The following is a 17,316-nucleotide window of genomic DNA, read 5'->3' as shown; positions in this document are numbered from 1 at the left end:
GCTCTGAGACAAAGCCGTGAAAGGATGGGATTCAGTGTGTGGCTGATTCTGAAGTTTGCCATACCCGGGTCCCAGGAGTAGCTCTTTCCCTACCCTGTTGCCCTAGGAGTGCTGAGTAGAGACCAGGCCATGAGGGGGACTGATTACCCAGGCCAGAGTCTTGCCAGGCGATCTGTACAACTTTCACACGGATTCCATAAGCTCAAGGCCAGCAAACTGCACCTCTGAGGACAGCAAAGAGATTGAGCCCACACTACATATATGGCATCTAAAGAAAGTGCACAGGATCGCTGGACATAGCAACAAGCAGAGACCAAGGTGACACTGTGATTTGCTTTTTACTCTGTGAGAGTGTCATGGGAACCTCTCCAGCATAAGTGGGGATCCAATCATATGGCATGGACCTCAGCTAGTTCAGGCAAGATCAGTAGCAGATTCCAGAAGAGTCAGGCCACAGGAGTTCAACTGCTGACTGCATGGGCATCAAGTTATTTAAACTCTCAGAGCCACAGTGTCTGCAACTATATAATGGGCAAATAATTATTTTCTCATGTAAGGATTAAGCAGTTTTTCTATTTTTGTGTGCATGCACATGCACGTGCACACTGCTTATAGATATAGATAGGAAAAACTCTGTAAATAGTAACTACCACTACTACCATTATATATAGGCAATACCCCATTTACGAAAATGTTTTCATTTTCCAAATTTTTTTAAAAGATTTTATTTATTTACTTACTTTAAGAGACAGAGAGAAAGAGAGTGCAGAGCAGAGGAACAGAAGACAGAGGAAGAGATTCCCAGCCGCCTCCCTGCTGAGCACAGAGTCCAACTCAGGGCTTGATCCCACGACCCTGAGATCATGACCTGAGCCAAAATCAAGAGTTGGATGCTCAATTGACTGAGCCACTCTTCATTTTCCAAAATTTAATTTCTAAATTAATTTTTGGAACTTAGAAAGTATCATGTAAAAATGATCAGCCTCAATCATGCCTATATATGTCTCATCAACTCACTGTGGCTGAACTATGGCACTACTAGTTTAAGGAACTGAGAGCAGTTAAAAATCCAAGCATCATCTCGGCAAAAGTCTACCTAAGGTGAACTCTTACATCCCCAACACATCACTGGCAGTTTCCTGATGTCAGCCCCACTGGCAGTGGGGTGGGGAGATTATTTCCATGGGGTTTTCCTGGACCCTGGATGACACAAGGGTCATTGGGATGAATATAATATTATATGTCAACTATACTTCAATTAAATTAAAAAAAAAAGAAAGGAAGCCCAACACCTCTGTCTAGCTAGACACACTGCAGAATCCCTCAACTATTGTCGGAATAGCTCAGCTCCCAAATGATTCAGCTGTATGTTATCACTATGCATACCCCAAATGCAGAACCGACGTCAGTGAACCATCAGGACTCAGAGAGGATAGGCTTAATTTTACAAAAAGATTATCTAGAAGTGAAGGCGTGAAATATAGGACATCAAGTTGATTTCACATCACATTCACCTGAATATATACAATTGTCTATCAACTAAATCAGGAGTATAGCTTTTTGAGATTTAAGCAAACGAAAAAGGAAGATGCCTCAGGGATAATCAAGAATTTAAAGAACAAGGAGGAAATTATTTAGGAAGGAAATAAAAACAGAAACCTGCAGCCAAAAGGTCAGGATGAGTAATTTACGATTTCACATGCCACGTAATTTTACATTTCCTGGAGTTAAAAAGTTCTGGCTTACAGTTAGGCTAATTATAAGATAATTTTACTAACTGAATATTTTGATAAGCTTTAGAGTACTCCTTAATTTGTGGCTTTTCCACAGTTGAAAGATATGACTTTGCTGGAGCAGGGAGAGAAAATGGGCATGGGAGAGACAAAAATAAAAAAGCAGAGGAAGTTTTTGGTGATGGCCGTGTTGGTTAAAAGGAGCTGGGTGATAAATCCTTCAGAGAGATAAATTTCAATTAAGCACTTTTACTCATATTTTCCTGGCTTCAGAATCAAATATGTTCTGTTGTCATTTTTAAAAGGACATCTTTGTGAAGAAAGAAAGTACAAATCATGGAGTCACCAGACCAGCCACGGCGTCCCGCACGGCTCTGTGTGAACAGGCCAGGTAAAGACATGCTAGGGAACAAGATGATCCGAACCCCAAGCAAAGGGATTGGATCCAATTAGGCAGTCCTGACAAGATGCTGGAACAGTGTAGAGAAGTCCTAATAGGCCTTGCCATGACATCTCAGGTTGGAACATGAGTCAGGAGACTCTTTATGTCTGCTCTTTTTCACTCCTACATATTATCTGGCCCTAGAGAAAGCAGGGGAGGTAGACAATTCTCTGAGGTTTCTATACCATAGCAAATACAAGATAAAGGCAACTGTGTAATCTGCTCAGAGTTGGGCCAGAGATAATCGTCTTCCCTGGCATTAGGAACCTAGCTAGATAGGCCTCTCTGAGCCCCCGCCCTGCTAAGAAGCATCAGCAACTCGTAAATGCTTTAAACAAGTCTCACTACTGCCTGTGTCTGCACAGACATGCATGCAACCTGCGCATGTGCACACTTTATGACTGATTTACACACGCATAGGCATGCAGATATACACACGTGTGCACACTTAGACCCAATACACACATGTGTGCTCGCACACTTTTGCATGCATATGCATTTCCACTTGCACATATGCATGCACACGTACAGCACTCATGTGTGCACATATCCCAACAAGCATGTGTTATGTGCACACATCCATGCACACATGCTTACACAGTACTCAGATGCAAACATATGTATGCACTGGCACATATGCACATACACACATTCATGCAGAGGTGCACACATGCACTTACCCACGTGCACAGAGATGCTTTGGCATTCAGAGAGGCCCAGAGAGCCCCCTGAGACAAAGGGAGGCCTCAAACAATTGACCCTTTTGTTGCTGGTCTCAGCAGGAACCCAGAAGAGAGAGAGGAGAGAGGCCTAGGGGTTGGCCCCCTGACCCCAGGCCAGCCAGGGCTGAGGCCCAGGGACATGGAGGTCAGCTGGAATTTTGTGCTGGTGCCCTCCCTGGAGAACAACCCCTTCAGAACATACTGTAAGTATTGCCAGAATGCATTTAACAAACTCCCACTCAGAGTACTTCTTTTCAGATTTACACAATTTGTTAATAACAAAATTAAATCACATTTTAATGGCAAGGAAAGAGTAATTTAACATTTTTCAAAATGTCCACCAGTTACAAAAACCTTTTTCCTGCTGCTTTGACCTAAAAATGCTCCTTTTTTGGAACAGCTGACTAAGGCAGCTGTTTTGTATCAAGTCTGAGGGTTTTCTATATGACCCAGGGAGCTCAGACAACAGGCAGACCTTGCTGCATTAAAGAGTAATCCGAGAATAATTTGCCATAAAACCCCCCGAAGTGCGCCAGCTGTAGCTGGATACACCCTATAAAGCACCATGTAGACTGCATGGATCTTGTAAAATAATCATAATAATTTTAGAAAACAGATTTTTAAAACACCTTTAAAAAATTTTTTTAAGGAAATAAATGGGTGGCACTGTCTTAGCAGGGCACTTCCCTTATGTGGGTTCTGTTCCCTGTCCACAGGTTGTCACTAAGCATCTCTTCCTAATGCCCACTTGACCAAGAGTGCCTTGTTGTTGCGAATCCCCCTTACAGGTCCACTATGCTTCGTGTTTATTTTTTTTTTTAATTTTTTTTTTATTTATTTATGATAGTCACACACAGAGAGAGAGAGAGGCAGAGACATAGGCAGAGGGAGAAGCAGGCTCCATGCACCGGGAGCCCGACGTGGGACTCGATCCTGGGTCTCCAGGATCGCGCCCTGGGCCAAAGGCAGGCGCCAAACCTCTGCGCCACCCAGGGATCCCTGCTTCGTGTTTATGATGTGCTGTCACACACACAAGGCAGCTGGGGGCAGGTAAGGAGGAAGAGTCCATCAAATGCCGACCCCAAAGTGACCCAGCTGGTGAGTGGTGATGCTCCAAGTCTGGGTCGAGAACTTTCTAGACTGGGTTGATATGCTGGCCAGGGCTGGGACCAAGAACCATATCCTTTCACAGGATCAGCTACCAACCTGCCACAACCCTGATACTAGCACTCCCTATTCCTCATGAAAAGGTGTAAACCAAAGGCTTTCGTATGAAAACTCCCACATTGTAAACTGATTTGAATATTTTTCAAAATATGTGAGCCAAACAAAACATATCAGTAGAATCTGGCCAGGGGGCCACCAGTCTGCAACCTCACTTTTCATATTGCCAAGCCTCTCCTTGGGTTCTCAAATCTTCCAATCTGAATTAATTAGTTTGTGACAAATCTAGAAAAAGCTTTCATGTTATTCATGAGTCTTCTTTCCTTTCCTATAATTATGTGAAACTTTTTCTTTAGTTTATTTCTTTTTAAATTTCATGTGTCCAAAGGGTCTATCACAAAATCAAAAAGAAAAACTTGTTGTTTGCTTTCTTCCTGCACTTTTCAACTATCCCTTCCCCTTTTATGGGAAATACGGAAGAGGAGCCTAAAGGGGTGAAGAAGGGGCATGGTGTGGACAGAATCCCACACAGAGCCATGGTGTGCTGACGCCAGGAAGCCAGCAAAGGGAGAAAGTAATCCACCAAATGGGTCCTTAACTCCTTCCCTGGCTGTCTTTCCAGCACTGTTCTCTCCTGATAATAGCAGGACCCCATACTCCTCATAAAAGCACCCTCCAAGGCTGCTCTTTTCACAGGCATCACCCCAGATCTTCCTGGCCTCCCATGCCTGATTCTCAAACCTATGCCATACATGCCACAACTCACTAGTCCTTAGCCTTGGGGTCTGTCTAGGGCTTTCTTAGACACTTACTACATCCTCCAAAAAATTAACTGCGCTGAACAGATGCTAACAGTCAGTCACCATGAGCTCTGTGGTCAAGTTCCCTGGTTTTTCTTGCCTTTTCCTCAATGTAAAATGGGGTTGTGTTAGACAGATTAATTTAGACTTAAGAGATGAGGACTAGCAAGGATCCTTGTCTCATAGGAACCTGTGAGAAATGCGAATTCTTCAGCCCTAATCCTACTGAATCAGAAACTCTGGGGGTGTTTTAGCCATTCCTCCAGGGGTAGGTTTAGAAGCACTGAATGAGATGATACATGGAAAGAATGTAGCAATATGCTTGGCATGATGACTATTACTAACTGCCATGATGATGATGATGATAATGATGATGATAACACATGGTAAAGCTATTTTCATTTTACATGCTTTTGATGTCCTTTCAGTGTCTACACTCAACTTCAGGGACTGTCATCTCTGGGAGTTCAGGCAGGCTCATGGGCAGGCCTGAGGTTATGTTTTGGGAAATGAGGCCTCCTGGAGCTCCCAGGTGAGCACCCACTCAGCAAGGAGAGGTGTGTGCACTTTGCTGAGACCCACTGTTTGCTGTGGGCCAGTATCCTGGAGGTCAAGGGTGAGCCTTACAGGCTGCAGCCCTTCCCTTCCATATGCCATTCCCCTTGAAAGAGGGAACAGCAAGAAAGGCAGGAGGAAGAAAAACAGCAACATATTTTTCATTACTGAGCTTATTTTGTGATGTTATCCTTCCGTGGTCCCTTAAAATTAAAAAAAAAAAAATCACAAAAAGAGACACTAAAGTTTAGGAAAAGAAAGAGACATGCATAATGTGTAGGATCTTTTCAGATTTGCCAGAAACCTAACAATTCAGATCTGAAACTCTCAAAACCTGATGTAAGAGATAAGTTGCTATATCAATGGAAATTAACATACAACGAACATTGACATGTAGGCAGTGGTTGTTTAACCAACCTAAGAAAACAGGTTGTTTTTAAGACTCTAAGCCCCAAATGACTGAAAAGGTAAAAGCAATGATGGTGCTGTTCCTCATCGCTGTCCGCAAGAACCTTAGCCAGACGCTATCTTTTTGGACTAAACATTACAACACTGCTTAAAAAACAAGTAGATGGGTTTTCACGAGGACTTACATTGGTCCTCATTTCATCCAAAATGAAAACATGTATTAGTCTCGAGTTGCTGCCCCACAGTTATAGCACTGTGGACCCATTCTGCTAGGCATTTTCCAGGGACCGAGCCCCGTAAGCTATGGGGCTCTGGCAGGTGGAGGAACCCCCTGCCCTCTATCTCAGTGCCCTCCTCTGCAGAGGTGACAGGAACTGTAGTCCCCAGGGGCCACAGGGGAGGAAGCTCTCAGGGTCTGGCAATGGTAAGGGCTTCAGGAGGCTGGCTGTTGTCTTTGTCGTTGTCATTAAGTGGCCACGGTCTATGTCACAGCACAGTGAATGTGCCACAGGGCCTGGTTCCTCTCTGTGTGCCTGGGACCCAGAGCTGGACAAACAGGGCTGCCAAACAGTCAGCTTCGTGAACAACTGAATTCACTCTAGGCAGTTCCTCTGATGCTTACAGTGTGTTCATGAATGTATTTTTTAGGTTATAGGTTTCAAACAAAATCATTGTGGATTTTGGTTTCTTTGCTTCTCTTGATATGAATGGTTGAGTATTCGATAATATCATAAACCACACCCTCTTTTCCTAGAAAGCCTAACTTCAATTTAAATCAGCATGACAGTGGACTTGGATTTTTGTGTGCAGTCTACATCACAGAATACCTAACCCAGGAAAGCTCTGGAACTTTCTATGGCAAATACTACTTAAGTGAAAACTTGATTATTAAGTCAAAGAGTTAGAGAGGCGAGGAGGAGGAGGCTGAAGAAAAGAAAAGGAAATGTACAAGAGGGAAAAAAATAGGTGATGCCCTCAAACTCAGACAATAACAAAAATATTTGAGGGCATTTCTAGGGTGGATTTGGTGCTGTCAAATACAAGAAAATGAAAGACTGTTCATAGCCTGTCACAGGAGCTTAGAGACCCCCACCATAGCTTGCTGACCCCCAGAGTCCCATCAGATCAAGAGTAAAACTCCCAGGAAAGGATATTTCTTTTTAACATAAAATACAAAAACAGTTTTAAGGATTAGTTTGTTTCAAAGAAAGAAAACACTTCTCGTTTTTACCTACTTTCCCTAATTTTTACCAAAAAAAAAACAAAACAAAACACAAAACAAATAAATAGACAAACAAAAATCCCTCCACCCAGGCTTATAGGATATAGGCTAAAATAAGGCATTCTATACAAAATGTCAGCAGCTATTAAAAATAGTATGATAGATCCATTATTGAAGAAACAATATATTTTTAAATTAAACTTTTTAGTAAAAGATAATTGTAGACTATATTTAGGTATTAGAAGTTGCATAAAGAAATAATATAGAGTTCCCAATTATCCTTTACCCAGTTTTCTCCAATAGTAACATCTCATATAACTGCACTACAATATCACAATGAGAATATTGACATCAATACAGTCAAGTTACAGAACATTTCTGTCACCTTATGGTGTCACCTTATGTATCTCTTGTATTATTCTTATAAATGCACCTACTTCCCTCCCACACTCACTCACTGTTTACCCCCTGGCAATCATCAATCTGTTCTCCATTCCTGCCATTTGTAATTTCAAGAATGGAATCATACAATGTGCAACCCTTTGGGATTAGATCTTTTCTTTCAGCATAATGCTGTGAAGATTCATCCAGGTGGTTACATGCACCAATATCTCATTCCTTTTGATTGCTGAGTAGTATTCCATGGTATGGATATATCACAGTCTGTAGATCTGCTGAAGGACATATGGGTTATTTTCAGTCTGGAGCTTTAGAATAAAGCTGCTATGGACACTCGTGTGCAGGAATTTGCATGAATGTAAGTTTTCATTTCTGTAAGATAAATGGCATATAATTCCTATATATATTTCATTAGATTTACTCCTGAGCATTTCTTTTTTCTAAAAGCAATTGTAAATGGTATTGTTTTTTCAAGTGTTCACATATTTATTGTTAATATATAGAAATGCAATTGATTTTTGTATGTTTATCTTGTATTCTGCAACATTGTTAGATTCACTTATTAGTTCCAGGAGTTTTTTTTTTTTATAGCCTTCATGGACTTTCTATGTAGACAATCATGTCATTTGCAAGTAGAGTCAGTTTTACTTCTTCTATTCTTATCTATACACCCTTTTCTCTTTGTAGTGAGAGCAGACATCCTTGCCTTGTTCCCAAGTTTAGTGAGGAAACATTTAGCCTTTGTCATCAGGTATAATGGTATCTACAGTTTCTTTTGTAGATGGTTTTTCAAGTTGAAGTTCCCTTCTATTCTTATTTTTCTGAGAGTTCTTATCATGAATGGAGGTTGAATTTTGCCAAATACTCACTTAAAAACACCTATATTCCTTCTAAGTACCCCATACCATCTCCTTTAATTTTTACCAAAAAATATTACACAAAACAAATGTAAAAAAAACAGGTCCTCTGTCCACATATATAGAGAGAGCATAGGCTATATAGAGATGAAGCTTTTCATAAAACATGATCACAACTGTTAAAAAGAGTGTAGTAGACTCACTGTAAAAAGAAACACAACATATTTTAAGTGAAAAACAAAAAAAACCAAATCAACTTTAGATACAATGTAAATATATATAATATGTGTTGAGACGATAGTTGATATTAGATGATTGTTTATATAATTATAAGGAAAGAAGTCTGGAAGATTAACTACCAAATTATTGGGTGGGAAGGGATGGTATAGAAAAGGAGCTTCACTTTTTTATCCTATTGTTCAGTGTATAAGTTGAATGTTTCAACATAAGCTGGTAGTGAATGGTGAGTTTCAAAAAATATCTAATAAAGAAAAACTATGGGGAAAAATAACACTGCAATATGCTATAAACCATGTACATTTTTGTATGCCTGGATGTGATTTCTATCTTAAGATGCCATCTTTGTCAGCCTAAAACATGAATGCCTTGGCAGAGAGGTATTATTAAACTATGTTCCAACTTTACTCATATTCACACTGGATAAAAAGGACAAAAATTCAAAACAAAGACTCAAGAAAGTAGGTAAAAGAGGCTGGTGGCTCAGTCTGTTAAGCATCCAACTCTATTTCAGCTCAGGTCAAGATCTCAGGGTCATGAGATTGAGCCCTGCATTGGGATCCATGCTAGACATGGAATCTGCTTGAGATTCTCTCTCTGTCCTTCCCTATTCTCACCTCCTCTCTGAAAAGGAAGGAAGGAAGGTAAGTAAAAGACCATGGCTATAATCTCTTGCAAATAAGCTTGTCATCCCACCCCAAATTCTCACAAAGGTTCCATGTTATGATTTGAATTTTTAGATCAGTATAATCTAAAGGGGGTAACCTCAGACTTTGATGTCAGAGAAGTAAATTTGTCTAAAATGATGGATGTGAGAGAAGCAGTGAATAATATGTCTGCACACACACACACACCCAGCAGAGAAGGATAAAGACATCTTTCTTCTTTTCCCCTGCCTCAGACCAGGTTAATGGAAGGACACAACTAGACAAAGAGAGTCCTTCTGAAGTGTGATCATGTGGTTACAGAGAAGAAATGGAGCAGAAGACACAAGAGTAAAAACACCTTCACTGGTTTATAGACCCATCATTGCTTCATTGGGAGACAGAAGAAACATTCTGAGTTTTCTCAGTATTTCTAGGAACAATACTCCAGAGTGTCTTTTCTTTCTCTGAAGAGAAAGAACAAACTTCCCAAAGAATAACCAATTCAAATGACACAGCTAAGGGGAGACCAGCACATACAATGGCTATCAGTGAGGTGCGAGACCAATGCGAAGTGCCACCTTGACCCAACAAAGACCCAAACACAAACCCAGCACTTGAAGTGGGTGCTACTTAGACTGTAATGCACTGGCACTCCAAATTGGGATGGAAGTAGAGTGTGAAAAGCTTAGTAAATAAAAAACTCTGAAAGATATAAAAGGGAAAGTTACAAAATAATATTAGAAATACCGAACTTACAGAAAAATATTAAACCTCATCAGAAACCTCTCAAATGGAAATTTAAACAGTGAGACAGTACAAGTTGGGATTACCCATGGTAAGGTCTCCCCAAAGACTCCACCTGAATTCCAATCACAGCTTCAGCATTTCTGAACCATATGACCTTAGGCAAATGACTCAATCTTTCTGTGCCTCAGTTTCCCTGCTCTAACCTGAGAATATCAATTGTTACTGTCTCAGGTGATGCACTCAAAGCACTCTACAAAGTTAGCACAAAATGAGCATTCAGTATCTGTTAGTCATTGTTGATAGTAATAGGAATTATCTAGAAAAAAAACAGTCTGGTAATAACAAATGCCAGTAGTGGAAGGAGCACATTCACACCTATTGGCATAGCCCATTTGGAAGACAATTTGACAAAATGGATCAAGGAGTCATGACACTATTAATACCTTCAGATTGTCCCTAAGGAAATAATATAAAAGAGAAAAACCCAAAGATGAACACTAAAGTCCTATGTACAAAGATAAAAAATTTTTTGAAATAATGTAAATACTAAAATTACAAAAATAATTAAGTCAATACAACACTTTAACTCAATATTTTGTTGCCACTAAAACTTAAAATTAAAAAAAAACACGTAGCAACAAAGGATACAAGCTCAGGATGTAGTATTAAAAAGGCAGAACATAAGCAATAAGCATTTCAACACTGAGGTTACAACCACATAAAAAAGTAAAGCATCCTCATCCTCAGTTCACCCACCTAACCACTCTTTAGCCCCAGTCAATATCTTCAGATTTAAAAAAAAAAAACAAAACTCCAAATGAGTTGCTCTAAGCCCTGCTCCTGCCCATTAGCCCCTTGCCACCTCCTTGAGAATATCACTTTTCCTCACAGAAAGTACAGCAAGAGCTTTTCAAGGGGTTGCCTTACTTCAGATGAAAAATTAGAAATGATCACACCAGGGAATCTTGTGGAAGTCCCATGTGGGACTCCCAATGGGCATGTGATAAAACCAAGATTCTAAGGTTACCTCACCTGCCTCTTTGCCCCTTTTTTCAACCATTCTATCTCTTTCATTCCTATCCAGGATATAAAATCACCATAGACTCCCAAACAGTGTACTGTTTCACTTCCTTTCATATTCCATCCCATCTCCCTCAATTCTCTTCTCTCCTCATTCACTTTTGAAAACTCCCACTCATCCTATACACTCCTTGAGATATCACAATGCCTAGGTGGCTTCTATATCCCACTCTGGCTTTTATCAGTTCATCATCTGGCTACTTCTGCATGGTATATGCAAGGCCTACTGCCTTTACACCGATCTCTCCCCACCATCCTGCAAGCTCTTGGAGGATGGGATATTTATCTTCCATCTCATGCCTAGTCTAGTATCAGATGCACAGGAGGTCAGTGAGCATTTGCTTAAAGTATGGGTTTTATATTTGTATTTCATTTTTTCTTTAATGTGTTTATGCAGCTGTCTATGTTTCTAACTCACATCAAATCTGTATTTCCCCCCCAGACTTGGACAGCCAACAGAACAGCCAACCCAGTGGCCTCTATGTTCTGGTACAGCCACATACCAGCCAAGAACATTCTGTATCCTCACCGTGGTGAGGGAGACATGTCTGTATAAGCACCCAACTGGGTTATTTTTCCAAGAACCTAAGAAAAGATTACAGGATGAAATGTACACCAAAGATCCTAATTGCTATTTTAAAAAAGTCAAGAGAGAAAAGAGCAAAACAATATCCTCAAAACTCAGAAGACTGTTTGGATGTCTTCAAACTTTAATCTGACATGTTTGTTTCACCAGCATGACCATTGTATTGCTTTGGTTCAATGGCCACTGATGACAAAGTTGTATTATGTTTTTCTACGTTGAAAACAGTCCATTTAATGCATGTGAAATGCAGGTTTTCAAATCCATGATCAATGTTTATAAAAAGCCCATTGTGTACAAGACACTGAGGAGGGCATAAAGAGGTACATGGCATTGTCCCTGAGCTCAGAAAGCACAGCATAAACCAAGAAAATAGTTTCACTACCCACTGTGTGAAGTGCCAGGTTCTAGGAGTTCATGGGAGGGTGATCTTGCTGTGAGAGAGACTGATCAAGAAACCTTCACAAAGGAGCTGGGGCTTGATATGGGTCTCAAGGAAGTGGCAGGATTCACATAGCTATGGAGAATAGGGGAGGGCATCATGTGAGGACCTCAGCATCAGCAATAGCTTAGCAGTAAGGAATTTGAGTGAGTCAGGAAGTTTGGGCAATACTACTACACCCCTGGGCAGCATCCACTGAGAACTTTCCATAAGTCAAATATGGTGCCAAGAGCTGCAGAAACATCACTTCATCTAAGCCTATCAACAACTCTGAGAAGAAAGCATGACTGCTCCCATTTTTGGTTGGGGAGAGGAATATTCAGAAAGTATGCTACTTTGCTTAAGGTCACTTGGCTATCAGGTGATTGCCTGGGTATATCTGGGACTGGAGTATGGTTGGTCTTGAGTACAATGTTAGACATTGCGAACGTGATCCTGGTGACAATCAAGAGATACTAAATGAGGTAGGGACAAACTCTGTGATGTTTCTGAAAAATTCATCTTGGCCTTTGCATAAGAAGAATTGGAAGAGAAAGAAGCAAAGAGAGAAAGCTTTGTTTTAATGTGCTATATTTTTGTCCAAAGATTCCTTTTATCCTTTGTTGATGAATAACCAATTCAGAAATAGTAAATTAAATAAAACACCCATTTTTGGGGGAGTGGGTTAAGGTTGTCACTGTCCTTTTCCATCAGGCCTAACTCCTCTCAGCTGAGTGCTGTGGAGCAACCTCTAAGACTTCTGGAATACTTGGCATTCATTATCTCTCCTTTCCTCCACATCTTCCTGTCACTGGAAATGCCCAGAAACATGACCCAGGATTCAGTCAACCATAGGAGGAAACAGAAATCATGCTGCTACCAAGGAAATTAATGTTCTTCAAGATTCCAAGAAAATCCTTAAGAAGGGCCCAAGACATTTCTCCACTAGGACCTCAGAGCAATGTATAAGGGTACAAGGACATTTGATGCAGCATTATCTCTAAAAGTGAAACTTTGAAAATAACATAAATATCTATGAGGAGGGGTCTGGTTATAGTGGACTACTAGGCACTATTAAAAAGTTTGATGAAGTTGTCTATATGTTCACTTGGAAAGATCTCCAAGAAGTAATGTTGGGTGAAACAAAGAGGCAGAAATTCACTTCTGGTATGGTAATGTAAGCTCTCTCCAAATCCACCCTCCCACAGATCACAGCTATAAACTTTAGGCAAAATACACAAAACAACTACTGAGAATTTTGGAGAGTAAAAACAAACAGATTATAGAGTAGCAACTGGCACAGGGTGAATTTCCCAAATTTTTTTCCTGGTTTTTTTTTTTTCCCTGAAAGCCAGCCAAGGGTGAGGAGTAGTGCAGTATAGGTGGCTAAAATTGAGAGAAAACCTGTTGTCTTTCTGCCTGAAGAACCTAGAGAAATAAATAAAGGCAACTGTTGTCACAAGAGTATGAGGAGGAATCTTTTTGAGAAGCAAGAGTAGAAGAGGATACCCTAAGTCTGTGCATGAACTCTGGATGAATCTCAGGCTGACCACTAAACCAGCATGCACTGGAGGAACAAAGCAGTGCAGGAAAGGCTTAAAGTATGAAACTGAGACAAACCCATGGAAGATAAGACAAAGCTCAAGGTTAGGCCTTGAGTCTAACCAGTTTAATTCAAACCACCAACTTTCTCCAGAAGAATATATAGAGTCCCCAAAATATAATACCCACAATGTCCAGGATATAATCCAAAGTTACTCATTTTATGAAGAACCAGGAAAATGTGACTATAATAAATGTCTACCCTAAAATGATCCAGATATTGAAATTATAAGATAATATTTCAAGAAAATATTACAGCTGATCCTTAACAATGCAGGTGTTAAGGACATCAATCCCCTGCACAGTTGAAAATCCACATAAAACTTTTGATTCCCCAAGACTTAATTACTAATAGGTTACTGTTGACTGAAAGCTTTACCAATAACATAAACAGTCAATTAATATATATTTTGTATATGTACTATATATTGTATTTTTACAATAAAGCAAGCTAGAGAAAAGAAAATGTTAAAAAAATCATAAGGAAGAGAAAATACATTTACAGTACTGTACTGTACTTTTTTATACCTATATATAATTAGATCTATACCATTCAAATCCATGTTGTTCAAGGGTCAACTCTATAACCATACCCCATGAGGTCAAGAAACATATGCTCTGATTAATGAAAATATAGGAAATTTCAGCAGAGAAATAGAAGATAGAAACAGAAACAAATGAATAAAAATTTTAGTATGGAATCACACAATATCTGAAAATAAAACAGGCTTATGAATGGGTTTAACAGCACAAAGGAAATGCCCAAAGAGTCAGTGAGCTTGAAGATAGATTAATATAAATTATCCAAAAGAAAAAGAAAAAAAGATTTTAAAAAACAAACATCAAAGAAGATATAAAATAGAGATGCTCTATGTTCTTTTTTTTTTTTTTGATGCTCTATGTTCTTGTATCAGAAGACTCACTATTGTTAATACGTTAGTTCTTAAGATCCCCATACAAGCACAATTAAGTTCCCAAGAAGTTATTTTATACATGTTGACAACTTGATTCTAAAAAATATATCAAAAGGCACAGGACCTAGAAGAGCCAAAAAACAATGAAGAACAACAAACCTGAAGAACTCCTACTATTCAATTTCAAGATTACAATAATTAAGATAGAATAATATTGGAGAAGTAGACACATAGGTCAATGAAACTGAATAGAGAGCTCATAAATAGTTCCCCATAAATATAGTCAACTGAATTTTGATAAAGCTGCAAAAGCAATTCAGCTAAGAAAAGGATCATCTTTTTGATAAATGGGGCTGGAACAGTTAGGCATCTATATGCAAAAACAAAACAAAAAAGTAAGATACTGACGTTACATGCTAAACAAAATTAACTTAAAATGGGTCACAAACCTAATGTAAAATGCAAAACCATGGGAGCACCTGGATGGCTCAGTCGGTAAATCATCTGGTTTCAGCCCAGGTCATGATCCCGGCGTCCTGGGATTGAGTCCCGTATCAGGCTCCCTGCTCAGTGGGGAGCCTGCTTCTCCCTCTCCCACTCCCCCTGCTTGTGCTCTCTGTCAAGTAAATAATAAAATCTTTTTAAAAATAAAATAAAATCCAAAGCCATGAAACTATTGGAAGAAAACATAGGACTAAATCTACATAACCTTGGTTTGTGATGAGTTTTAGACACACCAACAAAAACATAATCCATAAAAGAAAAATAAATCAATTGAACTTTATTAAAATTTAAAACTTCTGTTCTGTCAAAGACACTTTGTTAAGAGAATAAAAACCATAAATTAGGAGAAAATTTTTGCAAAACTTCTCTGATAATGGACTGATATCCAAAGAACTCTAAAACTCAATAATAAAACAATTCAACTTAAAAATGGGCAAAACAGAAATCAGTGGCATTTCTATATACTAACAATGAGACTGAAGAAAAAGAAACAAGGAGTCAATGCCATTTACAATTGCACCCAAAAGCATAATATATAAAAAAAAATAGGAATAAACCTAACCAAAGAGGTAAAGGATCTATACCCTAAAAACTACAGAACACTTCTGAAAGAAATTGAGGAAGACACAAAGAGATGGAAAAATATTCCATGCTCATGGATTGGCAGAATTAATATTGTGAAAATGTCAATGTTACCCAGGACAATTTACACATTCAATGCAATCCCTATCAAAATACCATGGACTTTCTTCAGAGAGTTGGAACAAATCATCTTAAGATTTGTGTTGAATCAGAAAAGACCCCGAATAGCCAGGGGAATTTTAAAAAAGAAAACCATAGCTGGGGGCATCACAATGCCAGATTTCAGGTTGTACTACAAAGCTGTGGTCATCAAGACAGTGTGGTACTGGCACAAAACAGACACATAGATCAATGGAACAGAATAGAGAATCCAGAAGTGGACCCTCAACTCTATGGTCAGCTAATATTCGACAAAGCAAGAAAGACTGTCCACTGGACAGTCTCTTCAATAAATGGTGCTGGGAAAATTGGACATCCACATGCAGAAGAATGAAACTAGACACTCTCTTGCACCATACACAAAGATAAACTCAAAATGGATGAAAGATCTAAATGGGAGACAAGATTCCATCAAAATCCTAGAGAAGAACACAGGCAACACCCTTTTTGAACTCGGCCATAGTAACTTCTTGCAAGATACATCCACGAAGGCAAGAGAAACAAAAGCAAAAATGAACTATTGGGACTTCATCAAGATAAGAAGCTTCTGCACAGCAAAAGAAACAGTCAACAAAACTAAAAGACAACCTACAGAATGGGAGAAGATATTTGCAAATGACCTATCAGATAAAGGGCTAGTATCCAAGATCTATAAAGAACTTATTAAACTCAACAGCAAAGAAACAGGGGATCCCTGGGTGACACAGCGGTCACCTGCCTTTGGCGCCTGCCTTTGGCGCCTGCCTTTGGCCCAGGGCGCGATCCTGGAGACCCGGGATTGAATCCCACGTCGGGCTCCCGGTACATGGAGCCTGCTTCTCCCTCTACCTATGTCTCTGCCTCTCTCTCTCTCTCTCTGTGACTATCATAAATAAATAAAAATTTAAAAAAAACAGCAAAGAAACAAACAATCCAATCATGAAATGGGCAAAAGACATGAACAGAAATCTCACAGAGGAAGACATAGACATGGCCAACAAGCACATGAGAAAATGCTCCGCATCACTGGCCATCAGGGAAATACAAATCAAAACCACAATGAGATCCCACCTCACACCAGTGAGAATGGGGAAAATTAACAAGACAGGAAACAACAAATGTTGGAGAGGATATGGAGAAAAGGGAACCCTCTTGCACTGTTGGTGGGAATGTGAACTGTGCAGCCACTCTGGAAAACTGTGTGGAGGTTCCTCAAAGAGTTAAAAATAGACCTGCCCTACGTCCCAGCAATTGCACTGCTGGGGATTTAGCTCCAAAGATACAGATGCAGTGAAACACCAGGACACCTGCACCCCCATGTTTATAGCAGCAATGTCCACAATAGCCAAACTGTGGAAGGAGCCTCGGTGTCCATCGAAAGATGAATGGATAAAGAAGATGTGGTCTATGTATACAACGGAATATTACTCAGCCATTAGAAACGACAAATACCCACCATTTGCTTCAATGTGGAGGGACCTGGAGGGTATTATGCTGAGTGAAATAAGTCAATCAGAAAAGGACAAACATTATATGTTCTCATTCATTTGGGGAATATA

At 39.7% G+C, this 17,316-nt stretch overlaps 1 protein-coding gene across 4 annotated transcripts in view; it reads right to left on the bottom strand.

Annotated features, from left to right (window-relative positions):
- The window catches only part of ACOXL (acyl-CoA oxidase like), a 347,270-nt gene that overhangs the window by 253,816 nt on the left and 76,138 nt on the right, over window positions 1–17,316 (bottom strand). The gene's annotated exons all lie outside the window — the stretch shown is intronic.

Source organism: Canis lupus, chromosome 17 (assembly GCF_003254725.2).
Source record: "Canis lupus dingo isolate Sandy chromosome 17, ASM325472v2, whole genome shotgun sequence".
Taxonomy (NCBI): domain Eukaryota; kingdom Metazoa; phylum Chordata; class Mammalia; order Carnivora; family Canidae; genus Canis; species Canis lupus.
This window is presented reverse-complemented; position numbering and strand designations above follow the sequence as displayed.